Below are 13,271 nucleotides of genomic sequence, written 5' to 3'. Positions count from 1 at the left end.
AATGGGAGTGAAAGGTGGGATATCAAATCCAAACTCCTCCTCTTCTTCTTCTTCTTCTTCTTCTTCTTCTTCTTCTTCTTCTTCTTCTGATTATTACATGTACTTGCACCTTAGTCCCAGGCAGTGCAAAAATGTAGCTCTATGTTCTGATGCAGAATTTATTTATTTAAGACCTATTCATGCCTCCTTCCCCAAACAGCATTAATTTACACCCACATTAAATACAGCAAGATTCACACTGCCCCCTCAGTGGGGTTTAATATTACTGTTCTTTCTCCGTGCTTCTTATGCAAATAAAAGAAAACAGTGACTATTCCATAATTTCTTGCACTGAGCAATTGGCAAACTACATGTAACATATATACACATAACAAAACCTTGATTTCCTTTTTTAAAAAGCCTTGGCAGAGGCGGATTTAGGGGAGTGCAACTGATGGACCCACAATGGGCACCGAGCCAAGAGGGCGCTGCAACAATTATTTGGATGGAAGGCAAGGGGCAGAGGGGCACCGAATGTTGGAGTCCCCCAGGATGCCACTGAAATTTGAAGGCCCGAAGTCCACCACTGGCCTTGGGAGGCTTTGATTTTGTACAGAAGGATGGCAAACAGACACCTGGCTGGAGTTGATGGGACTTGTAGCTGAAAACACCTTGAGGGCACCAAATTGGCCAAAGCTGCTCTAAAGAGTCCAGGGAGCCTTCCCAAGCTGTCCTCAAAAAAGTCCTCTGCGGTATGCCAGGCTGAGAAATAATGACTGCCCATTACATTGCCAACCCCAGACTTCTTATCTGAATCATGCCGCCACCCCCACAAATAAAGCAACCCCCAAAGTTGCTGTAATTACAGCTCCTGAAAGGGGGGTGGGCTGCAATCTACCAGGAGCAATATTTTCATGTATCTGTGGCTGCTTTCACGTGGTGGTTTATTCTATTTCCCTAACTGTTAATTTTTGCATTATATTTCAGCTTTCACATGACTTAAAAAGTCACTTCTGGAAAATTAATTCAATATATTGTGTGTTTAGTGCTGATTTCTGTGCCATTTGATGCCAGGGGAAAATCTGTTTGCAGCCCCCTTAACTCGGAAAATTGTGGGAGTAAAGTGATTAAAATTGTGGCAGTATACCAGCATACAGTTCTTTCTTGTTATTTTCATGGAAGAATCATGGGGTGAAAAAAGTACGTATGTGAAGGAGGGGGGGTTAGTGATGTTGTCCAATACTGTTTGTTGTTGTGTCACACTGTGCCCACTGGTCTGGTTTAAATTTAGTTTAACATGCTGGGATATTGATCAGAAATCCACAGCTACAATAAAGGGTCTGAAAGCCACATCTTATGAGGAACAGCTGCAGGAATTGGGTATGCTTAGCCTGGAGACTGAAAAGAGATGTGATAGCCATCTTCAAATATCTTAAGGGCCGTCACATGGAGGATGGAGCTTGTTTTCTCCTGCTCCAGAGGCTAGGACCCAAACCAATGGATTCAAGTTACAAGAAAGGAGATTCCAGCTAAGCATCAGGAAGATCTTTCTGTCAGTAAGAGCTGTTTGACAGTGGAACAAACTCCCACAAGAGGTGGTGGACTCTCCTTCCTTGGAGAGTTCCTTTAAGAAGAGGTTGGATGGCCATGTGTCATACACAGTATGGTCTAGTTGAAATTCCTGCATTGCAGAGGGTTGGACAATGACTTTGGGGTCCCTTCCAACTCTACAATTCTATCATTCTATCATTCTAATGCATTATCTCCTAAATCTGTGTAAAATATCAACTTGTGTTATTTGTACAGGCCTGCAGATTGGGAGGGTTATTATGGTACTATTCCTTGGATTTGAGAGTCAAAATATAAGACATAATAGATTTAAGATATAATATATCTTATAAGATATATAGATTTAAAGCTGTTTAAAATTCATTTTAAATATATGGCTAAATACTATCTCACCTTGATAACTGGCATTTTAAAACACATCAAAGCATGCTGGCCCTTTGTTTATTAGCAAATATGAGTGGGTCAGCATGTGCCAATATTAACAAGTGTTTGGGTCATTGCCTTCAGCCTCAACTGCATCTGTTTCGTAATGCCTTCAAACAGACGCAGCATGTAGTAAAGCAATTTCCAAACTCACTTTGGAACAACAACAACAACAACAACAACGTACTGCTGTTACAACTGCTGTGCAACTGAAGACCCAGATAAGAAGTTTAAATGCTCTCCAATTACCGTATATTGACTAGATAGCCCCCCCCCCAATATAAATCAACATTATTTATTTAAGACTGATCCAACTATACCATACTCTATTCTAGGAATGGCAAATGTTACTAAAATTCATAATGATTTATAAGAGTATTGACAATCTAATGGCCTGTGGACAGAATTGGTTACACTAATTTTGCCAGGGATGGATGAAATGTTTTCCATTTACTTCGATCTCCGATGTGCTCCAAAAGGTAGGCTAAAGGATAAGTAAGCTGAAAGTGAGCCAGGAATCCATCGAGATGAGGAGCTCCTGACTCACCTCTTTAGCATTTTGAGAAATGTCATGATCCTGTACTTCATGTAATTGTATATGGTAGCCATAAAGCAGTACTGTAACAGGAAACCCATACCTGTGTACCAGGAGTGTCCCCCTCTTATACAACAACACAAACGGCCCATCAGAATCCTACGCCATGTCCTAAATACATCAGGGGAAACCAACATTTTTGGGCCACATTTGCAAACCCAAGCAACTGTCATGGACGTCGTTTCACACCACAACTATCTTGGCGACCCCTGAGTTACATCTTTACAGCTGGCTTCAGTGGAAACAAAGAGAAACAAGGCCTGACCCATAACAATTCACCGTAATATAGCAGCTTAAAAACTGGACAAATTTTGTACATAATATACACCCATTAGATCCAACCTCAACGGCTCCCACTCCTCCAACATCACACCAGCCATGTACATTTGGTGCTGGTTCCCCACCAGGCAGTTGCACCCAAGTAGTGTCACAATGCATGTGTGTGGTGTGTGAGCAAGAAAGAGAGGGGGAGAGGGAGAGGGAGAGGGAGAAGGAAGGAAGGAAGGAAGGAAGGAAGGAAGGAAGGAAGGAAGGAAGGGTACTTGGGAAGCAGGCTTTGCAGGCCTCCCTACTTAAAAGTTTCTCACAGTTCATCCCCAAGGACAAGCAACCCACGTGTCTACAGCTTTCAGCATGTTGGCAGCAGCAATTGAGTAAGGGTTGGCATCAACCCTTTGAGCTCAGCCCTGGAGCAGTGGGGGCGCCAGCATTTTTGTTGAGCACTGCCTCGCACCAGTGACTTGTGGATGAGCCAAAACAGGCAGTCAGCAAAAGGGTGTGTCTGAAGCTTCCTGTTACAGAATGGCAAGCTCCAAAAAAATATGAAAACAAGTCCTAAGATGCATTTGAACACAGGTTATTATCCCATTTAACCACCACGTCCCTGCTTTTGACATGGAGAGATCTGAAGGCAAGGAGCACCAAGCAGGGAAACCTGATCTTCACACTGCACTACAGCATAGCTGTCAATTTTCCCTTTTCTTGCGAGGAATCCTATTCAGAATAAGGGAATTTCCTTTTAAAAAAGGAAAACATTGACAGCTATGTACTACAGTGGTACCTCAGGTTACAAACACCTCAGGTTACAAACACTTCAGGCTACAGACCCCGCTAACCTGGAAGTAGTATCTCGGGTTAAGAACTTTACCTCAGGATGAGAACAGAAATTGCCTGCCGGCGGCAGCAGGAGGTCCCATTAGCTAAAGTGGTACCTCAGGTTAAGAACGTTTTCAGGTTAAGAACGGACCTCCGGAATGAATTAAGTTCATAACCAGAGGTACCACTGTATGGAAGAATGGAAGAATTAATTGAAGTTTGAGCCTGGGCTCCTTTGGTTTAAACCTCCAGGAATGCAGACCTTCCCCGCTACACCCTCAAAGGCAGATTGTCTATGTGTCTTGGTTTTAAAGTTATTTATGTAAAAATAAATCCAATAGACTCATACAGGGGAACTTAAAAGATTTAAGATCAGCATACAAATACCCAGTTCACCTAGATAACTAATTCATTATTTTTAAAAGAAAAAAATAGTTTCTAGTCCATGCTTGTGAAACCAGAGGAAATACTGGAAATATGTGGCCTGCATGTTAAGCCCTCAAATGCATCTGAAACACAATAACTGTAACTGTATCTGACTCTCTTGGGTGGAGAGGGGGCACTCCCAGTTATATAGCATTACTCAGCAAACACTGCACTCCCAGTCTAGTTTAGGAAGCCTGGCAAAATTTACAACACAGGAGTCAAGAACATTTAGGGCACTGGTTAACTTCGTAACTTTTTTTTAAGGAGGTACCTTTGCACTTAAGCTCTTATGAAAATGGTCCCCTCCATCCAACCTGAGGATCTTTTCTGTAACACCCGGAAATGTTAGTGGCTGGCAGTAATCACACAAAGTTCATGGAAACCTTCTATATTTCCAACAGCAAAGGTGTGCAGATTACTTGTTCAGTGGGTCAGCCATGTTAGCTCTGAATATGTTACCTGTAGTTTCATTAAGATGTCCAAAAGTCCTGCTCCTGGAGTGAAATTTTATTCCAGCGTGTTTCACAATCAACATGTTTTGCAATTCTTGGACACACCTGTCCTTTCAAAGTCCCACCAGGGCTGGAGCAACTCAAGGTCTCAGAATTCAACAGGCACTGTACTCCTCTTCAAAATGAAAAGATGCAAACCATGGGACAACAGTTCAGGTGTACCCCCTCCCCCAGTTTTCCCAATAGAAGTTTCTAATCCTTCATTTGATTGTTTCTGGGCTGGGGAAGATCCCTGAATTGGAGACTATTGTCCTCCCCACTCCCAGCACACATCAGGATACAGAGCGGGAACAGAATCATTCGCTTTCAGATCAACAACGTAACTTGAGCCATTCCTGCCTCTCTGCCTTGAAACCTTTGTTCATTCAGTGTGGTGTAGTGGTTAGAGTGTTCAGCTAGGACCTAGGAGACCAGGGTTCAAATCCCCACTTAGCCATGAAGCTCATTGGGTGACCTTGGGCCAGGCACCGCCTCTTAGCTAACCTACCTCACAGGGTTGTTGTGAGGATATATAGTAATGGGAACGGGGGGAGGGGGGACGACGACTCTGTATGTCACTGTGAGTTCCTTAGCAAAGGTGAATCCAATCAGTGGCGTAGCGTGGGTTGTCAGCACCCGGGGCAAGGCAAGTAATTTCCGCCCCCTAACCCCTGGATTTTAGCACTCGAGTGCGAGCGCGCCCCCCCAGATGTTGCGGCCGCCCCCCTGCACCCCCCACACTACGCCACTGGGGCTGGGGGCGAGCGAAGGAGCCAAGGACCCCCCCCCTTAAGGCTCAGCAGGAATTTATTAAATTTATTATTTGCGGAGCCCCCGCGGGCCGAGGCAGCCGAAGCCCCCTCCCCTCGGGCGCCTCCCTGCCCCCTCCTCTCCTTGGGCTGTAGGTGGAGCCCGCGCTCCGAGGCGCTCCAGATCCGGGCTTGGCGAGCGCCTCTCCTCCCCCCGGCCTGGTCCGGGGGCTTCCAGCCGCGCTCCGTCCTCGCCCGACCCCCCCCCCCCCCGCGGCTGAGACTTGCGCTGAGAGCCGGAGCCAGCGGCACCCCCTTCCGCCGGGAGACCCTCGCCTGCCCACCGGCTTCCTCTCGGAGGGTTTTGCGGAGGCCCCTCGGAGCTCTCCTCCCTCCCAGTCGGCAGAAGCAGCCGCCGCCTGTGCTGGGCCGAGGGGATGGCGTCGGCGTCGGGGTGCGGAGGCTGCTCGTGCCCGGCCAGGCGTTGGTGGCGGTGGCGGCGCTGCTGCAGCGGCTGCTCCTCCTGCAAGCAGTGAGTGGAGCGCAGCCGCAGCGGCGGCGGCGGGGGGCGCGCGCACGCTAGGGCGCAAGGCTGGCGGTGGCGGCAGGGAGCCCGGCGGAGGAAGGAACTTGTCCCTTCCCTCTGGACTCGCGCCCCCCCAGATGTTGCGCCCGGTGCGGCCGGCACCCCTGGCACCCCCCACGCTACGCCACTGAATCCAATACAGGGGCCAGCAACCTTTTTCAGCCGTGGGCCGGTCCACCGTCCCTCAGACCATGTGGTGGGCCGGACTATATATATTTTTTTGGGGGGGGAATGAATGAATTCCTATGCCCCACAAATAACCCAGAGATGCATTTTAAATAAAATGACACATTCTACTCATGTAAAAACATGCTGTTTCCCGGACCATCTGCGGGCCGGATTGAGAAGGCCGGATTGAGAAGGCGAGCCTTAGGTTGCATACCCCCCCATCCAAAACATAAAGAGGGGCACAGCCACCAGTTCTTGAACTCATTCCTCTAGCTCTCCTTTTAATAGCACTGTGATTTGCAGCAATTAGCAGGCAATCATTAAAAAGAAAAGAGAGAAAGAGAAAGGCTATGCAAGGGTTTTCCTAGAGAGCTTGAAACCTTTACTGGAGTCAGTGCTGCCATGCTTGGCAAATATACTAAACTACATGAAGAAGCCCAAAGTGTCGCCACACCACTACAACCCCAATTGAAATGTGTGGCGGTGACATGATCAAAAGGAGGGTTCTCTGCATAGCAATTTGCTCCCTTGATTAGCAGCTCAGCACCCAGAAGCAGCTGCCACATGTTGCAAAGCAAAGCATCCTCTGTGAAGCAGCTCTGTGGTGCTGGTCTGAATCCACTCTCAGGGCGCCTTTCACACTTTAGGTCTGCCGAATGCACCAAAAGTTAGTGTGGTCAAAAATAAATCGGTTAAAGGGTTAAATGTGCATGCAGCACATTTCAAATGTTAAGAAACAAAAACCACACACGAATTTCAACAACTTTCATAACAGTCCTGGAAGGTAGACCTGCATCTTGGAAAAATGGCTTGCCTATGGCCAAGTAATTAGTATGTGGTGAAGACAGCATTAAAACCCAGGACTTGCCAGATGCTGCTTAAGAGTCATAGAATTGTAAAGTTGGAAGGGACCCCAAGGGTCATCTAGTCCAACCCAACCTCTCTATTAGGACTCTCCAGGCTACCGCCACCTACCCAGCCACCCATTACTAGCTGTTTTCCACTCTCGTTGGGTATTTTTGCCTGTCTAGAATGTGTTGTTGAACTAAAAAAAAAAAAAGTCTCTTGCTTCCAATTGCTCTACTCAGTTTTGCTTGTGGCCCCTCCCAGCACTGCCATGCAGCCTCCAGAAGGTTGCTTAGAAGGGAATGTAGCCCTAGGCAAGTTTCCCTACCCCTGGCCTATGCAAACAAAAACTACAGCCACAATATTAACACATGCTTTACCATATTACAATTCACCGTTCCTCCATGCAGCAAAGCAAGCCCTTCTCAAAGTTCCTATTTTATTTACCAAGGCTATGCCAGTTTCACAGAGGGTAGCAGTGGAGCAGAGCAGATAATCATTTTTAATCTTCACTATGCAATCTCTTTGAGCACTCTGCTTTCAAAGCTTCCTGAAATGTTAAGATTTTCTTCCTGGACTGTGTTGTCTTTTTTCCTCTAGGGCTTTTATAGGCATATAATTTTCTTGCACCATTCTTTCTCTTCTCCTTTCCTTTTTTGTAAGTGCAAGTACAACCTTAAATGCACATCTTCCACCTATTATTGGGAAGACTCCAAGGAGGATCATATACTTGAGGTCAAGCAAGAACTTGGCAACTACCTAAGGAGCAATTTATCAGTTCTTTATTTGAAGCACAAATCTGCCCCCCCCAGTAGAGACAGAGTTTTGCACAATCCTCTTCATGTACTCTTATGCAATCACCCCCAGAATATTAAAAGATACGTGTCAGCTATGCTTGTGAGATCCTCATGGTTTTTATATGATGCAACCAGATAAAACTTTTGATCAGACTCCACGTAATACCCAGAAACCATATCTGCAATAAAGTGCTGAGTGCACTTTGATTGCAGGCACTCATACACCAGCAGCAATTTCTATTTTCAAAAGTGAGAGGCATACGAATCAGCTGGTGCATCAGTTGATCTATAATGTAGATCCGAAACATACAGTGACTAAGTTTCTGTTGCACATTCTGTCTTGCATTGACAGTATACTGTGGAGCTCACTGAAAGATACCCAGATGCACTGTAAAGGTAGCAGTTGCAATAACAAGAACTTAGAAGCGACTTCCCACGACACAGAGGTAAACAGTCATGTGTCTCTGAACAGCTTGTTCAGATTGCACAATTATCCTTTTTGTTTTGCTTTCTTTGCTTTTCTTTCCCCAACACCAACACCTCTTTGCAGAAAACACGGGAAATTGCCTTATATTGAATCAAGCCATTAGTCCACTGTACTGTGTGGCTCATCAGTATTTCAGATTGGAGTCTCTTCTAGCTGTACAGTACCTGGAAATGCCAGGGATTTTGCATTGAAAGCAGATGCCCTTCCACTAAGAAACAGCAGTTCCCTTCATCTGTCTCAAACCTCAGTAAAACTTTTGTTTTATCCATGCTGATAATACGTATCAATAATACATATAATACAATAATACGTGTACAATATCACAGCAAGCAAGAGCTCAGGGCAGAAGTCAACAGAACCAAAAAGCAAATAATAAATAATAATAATAAATTTTATTTATATCCCGCCCTCCCCAGCCGAAGCTGGGCTCAGGGTGGCTAACAACAATCAAATAATCAAACAATCAAATAATCCAACATTCTAAAAATATTTCATTATAAAAATTAATTAAAATCAAGTTGATGGCAACCATTAAGCAAAATTCTGTGCGGGTTGTCAGAGGAGGGAGTCAGGCTGCGCCCTGACCAAAGGCCTGGTGGAACAACTCTGTCTTGCAGGCCCTGCGGAAAGATGTCAGGTCCCACAGGGCCCTAGTCTCTTGTGACAGAGCGTTCCACCAGATTGGAGCCGCAGCCGAGAAGGCCCTGGCTCTAGTTGAGGCCAGCCTAACCTCTCTGAGGCCTGGGACCTTCAGGATGTTTTTATTTGCAGACCGTAGGTTTCTCTGTGGGGCATACCAGGAGAGGCGGTCCCATAGGTACGAGGGTCCTAGGCCGTATAGGGCTTTAAAGGTTAAAACCAGCACCTTAAACCTGATCCTGTACTCCACCGGGAGCCAGTGCAACTGGTATAGTACCGGATGAATGTGATCTCGCAGCGAAGACCCCATAAGGAGTCTTGCTGCGGCATTCTGCACCCGCTGGAGTTTCTGGGTCAGTCTCAAGGGCAGCCCCACGTAGAGCGAGTTACAATAATCCAGTCTGGAGGTGACCGTCGCGTGGATCACAGTGGCTAGGTCAGGGCAAGAGAGATAAGGGGCCAACTGCTTAGCTTGGCGGAGATGAAAAAATGCCGCCTTTGTTATAGCTGTAATCTGCGCCTCCATAGAGAGGGAGGTATCGAAGATTACACCCAAACTCTTAACGGACGGTGCTGGCACTAATTGCACCCCGGCAAGAGATGGGAGTTGCCCCCTCAATCCCATATCGTCCCGTCCCAGCCACAGGACCTCTGTCTTCGAAGGATTTAACTTCAACCGGCTCCCACGTAACCATCCAGCCACAGCTTCCAGACATCTGGTCAGTGTGTCTGCGGCCGAGTCAGGATGGCCATCCATCAACAGATAGAGTTGGGTGTCATCGGCATACTGATGGCAACCCAGCCCAAAACTCCGGACAAGCTGGGCGAGGGGGCGCATAAAGATGTTGAAAAGCATCGGGGAGAGTATCGCACCCTGAGGCACTCCACACACCAAGGAGTGGCGCGATGACAATTCCCCCCCAAGCGCCACCCTCTGTCCCCGACCAGAGAGCAAAAAGCAAAAAACATGTCCAATGTGCAGCCTGCAAGCCTAATACATCCAAAATAAACCTTCATCCAGGCTTATCATAAGACTTGGATTGTGCAAGGCACAGTCACATATGCAAGTGGGTGTTTGGACAGCTTTGTCGACAAACTGCCAAAGTACCCGTCCTTTACCGTTACTGCATGATTAACAGCACACAACATCTGCCAGAAGTGCCGTGCAACAAGCTTTTGTCCTAAAGGTGTCTTTCTGTTTTGTTTTGTTTTACATAAAAAAACCAGACCACGGCGGGTGGGGGAAGCTCGTTTAAATCCCAAAAGATCCTTTGCAGCCTGATGAGACGTCATCATTTGTTGCAAGGAGGCGGGCGAGGCTGCTTCTGTTTCCTCAGCACAGGCTCGTCCCATATTTGGAAGAGCCACTTCGACTCTCTCTCTCTCTCTCTCCCACCCCCCACCCCCGCCCCCGGTGCGAAGTCAGCAGCAAGGGTTCGTCCAACAGGACTCTTTTGTCTGCGGAATAAACTTGAGCCACTAGCGCGGGAGTAAACAAACGAGCAAAAGTGCAAAACGTGGATTGTTGTTGTTTTTTAAATGCACGGGCGGATTTGATCCGAGACGAAATACTACTCGCTAAAAGCCTCTTTTGCAGAGCAAAGGGAGACGCTCGCAGGTTCCGGAGAGGAGAAGCGACAGAACCGAGTTAGTCCGAAGAGGGTGGACTTCAGATCCTCCCCCCAACTCCACACACACAATCACACACACACACAAAGTTCAGTCGGCTGCTGCTGCAGCTGCTGTCACTTTTGCCCGAGCAACGCCAAGCCGTTTTCTCCGCCATCCCAGAAAAACTCCGGATCTCCATTCTGTCTGCTCCACTTCACATCTACCCGAGCCAAACCCAATAATCCACTTGCATCTCTCTCTCTCTCTCTCTCTCTCTTTTGGAAGTGGGAGGCGGAGCGGGTTGGAAGTAGCAAGAAAACGAGGAGATCTCCTGCTACACCACCCAGACTATATTAATCCAGGCACCAAAGGACAAGGAAACAAACAACCAGCGTCCAAACCGAGCGCGAAAGTTTTGCTCACCTTCAGTTGCAGAGCATCGCTGCAACAAGTCCCGTCCTGAGTCAAGTCCGGGGCAGAGGAATCCACTGCCAACAAGAAGCCCAAGAAGAAACGGGGGCGGCGGCGGGGGGGGGGAATCCCGCAGGCAACCAAACCCCAACTTTTGAGAGCCTTTCGCTAGGATTCTGGGAAGGCGTCACTTCCTAGCGCGGTAAGTTGCCGAGGGGTGGATGCCAGGACAGGCCCTTTAAAAGGCAGCTCCTCCCTCTGCTTGCTTCACCCGCCCTGTGCAGCCTCAGCCACAGAGAGGGCTGCTGCTGCTGCTGCGGCTGCTGCTCCCCTCCTCCAAGTATCGTCTGAGACTCAGGACCCCTTTAGGCTTCAGGGCGAGGGGCTTGTTTCGAACCCACGACATGTTAAAACGAAACGCAGCTTCAGATTCCTATTGCACGCATTTGTAAAAAGTAAAGGGAGAGAATGGAGAAAGCCCTGGGGTTTCAGCCAAATGCCCCCTGGAAAAGCTCGCAAGAGCATGGTGGAAACAGGAATCCTGTTGATGGCTTTTGGGGGAGGGGTCCTGGTACTGTCATCACCTTCCAATAGACGTTCCGCTGTGGTTCTGTCATCCCCATTGGCCTGCCTAGGGCCATAGCCTTTAAGAACTAGGAAGGATAGTTGGTGTGGATTGCGGTTAATATTGTGTGTGCATTGCTTCTCAAATGTGCAATCCCTTGGCAGAGCAAAGCCCTCCCCAGCCTCCACTGAGGCTCTCCACTCTGCAGGAAGGTAGGAGGGGAAAGCCAGCATCTCTCTCCTGCAACCCAGTTTCCCCAGTTCAGCATCCCACTCATTTCTCCTTCCTCTGCCGGAGCCAGCCAATCCAGCCCCAGTCTCAACAGCACTGCGGGGCTCATGACTGCTGCCTCCTATAACAGCAATTTTTTTAAAATGCAGCTGTTTTGTGCAAGGGCAGGTAAAGGTAAAGGGACCCCTGACCATTAGGTCCAGTCGTGACCAACTCTGGGGCTGCAGCGCTCATCTCACTTTATTGGCCGAGGGAGCCGGCATACAGCTTCCGGGTCATGTGGCCAGCATGACTAAGCCGCTTCTGGCGAACCAGAGCAGTGTGTGGAAACGCCGTTTACCTTTCCGCCGGAGCGGTACCTATTTATCTACTTGCACTTTGACGTGCTTTCGAACTACTAGGTGGGTGGAAGCAGGGACCGAGCAACGGGAGCTCAACCCGTTGTGGGGAGTCAAACTGCCAACCTTCTGATCAGCAAGTCCTAGGCTCTGTGATTTAACCCACAGTGCCACCCTTGTGCAAGGACAGTTCTGCACAAAAGAGTGGCTGTTGCTTTTCTTTTAAGCACTATGCACAATGTCCCTTTAGCAGCAACCAGTGGAAAGGGCAGGCTGCATCCTTTTCTTTGGACTGATGGAGACAAAGTGGAAGTAGGGATGTGGCAACAGATGGCACCCAGTAAAATCTTACCGTGCATGTAAAAAAAGCCAACCTGCATAATGAACATTAGTGCACCCACAGTCAAGTAATATGCAATTTTATTGGCTCCTTCCTTTTACTGGATTATCTGTGGGATGGGGAAATCTGCATTTAGTGGGCAGAAATGTGGGGTGCCTCTTGGATGACGATGACATTGTGTGGATACTGAAAGAAAAAGAAAGGATGGGGAGCAGCTTCAAATCCACATTAAACTTCAGTGTATGAATGACCTCCAACTCTAACCCTGTCTTGGAAGTCCCAATTACCGTACTTAATATACACTTATGGTAAGGAACTTGGTGAAATAACCTCAGCATAGCTATACTTAAACTAACACATATATTTTTGTTTATTGTTAAGAGAAACTGAATACCTTCTTTCCTACTACAAATCATGTTACCAGCATTTATTCTTGCACAGCTCCCTTGCAGACAGTCTCTCCATGCTTTACATTTCCCCCTTTAAACCCAACATCAGATTTTTCTTTTCTTTTCATTGCAGCAGCTGTTGTTGCCAGGCTGTCCTCCCTGTTGCTATGATTTGCAAGGCTTGTGTATTTTCCAGTTCATGATTGTCTTGGATGAACATTGTTCATTCCACACGTACACCCCACATTCAAGTAATACCTTCCATTTTTAAAATAAACAAGAATAGTTTAACAAACAAAAAGCAGTTTCTGGAAACACAGAATAGTCTGTTCTGGGAGTTAGCATTTGTATCCTCACATAACCTCTCTAAAATGTGGGGATGGAGCAGACTGAAAATTAAAGTGCTGTACAATTTGATAATGTCACAGCTGTTAAAACTATTTGAGAAAGACACAGGTGAGGCTGAGAATCCGAGAACAGGTCAGCACCACTCCTTTCTGCAACTTTATACTCTGCTGGTGGTACCAACTCCTTTG

The 13,271-nt window shown here is 47.3% G+C and overlaps 1 protein-coding gene across 1 annotated transcript in view; it reads right to left on the bottom strand.

The window, feature by feature from the left end:
* The window catches only part of MIDEAS (mitotic deacetylase associated SANT domain protein), an 84,999-nt gene extending 73,925 nt beyond the window's left edge, over window positions 1-11,074 (bottom strand). The window contains exon 1 of the mRNA XM_079989902.1: window positions 10,885-11,074. The gene's annotated coding sequence lies outside the window, so the exon portion shown is untranslated. The remainder of the gene's footprint in view (window positions 1-10,884) is intronic.
* Window positions 11,075-13,271: the final 2,197 nt, after the last annotated feature.

The sequence above is a fragment of the Podarcis cretensis genome, assembly GCF_951804945.1.
Source record: "Podarcis cretensis genome assembly, chromosome: 1".
Taxonomy (NCBI): domain Eukaryota; kingdom Metazoa; phylum Chordata; class Lepidosauria; order Squamata; family Lacertidae; genus Podarcis; species Podarcis cretensis.
Note: the sequence above shows the minus strand (reverse complement) of the source record. Positions and strands in the feature narration are given on the sequence as shown.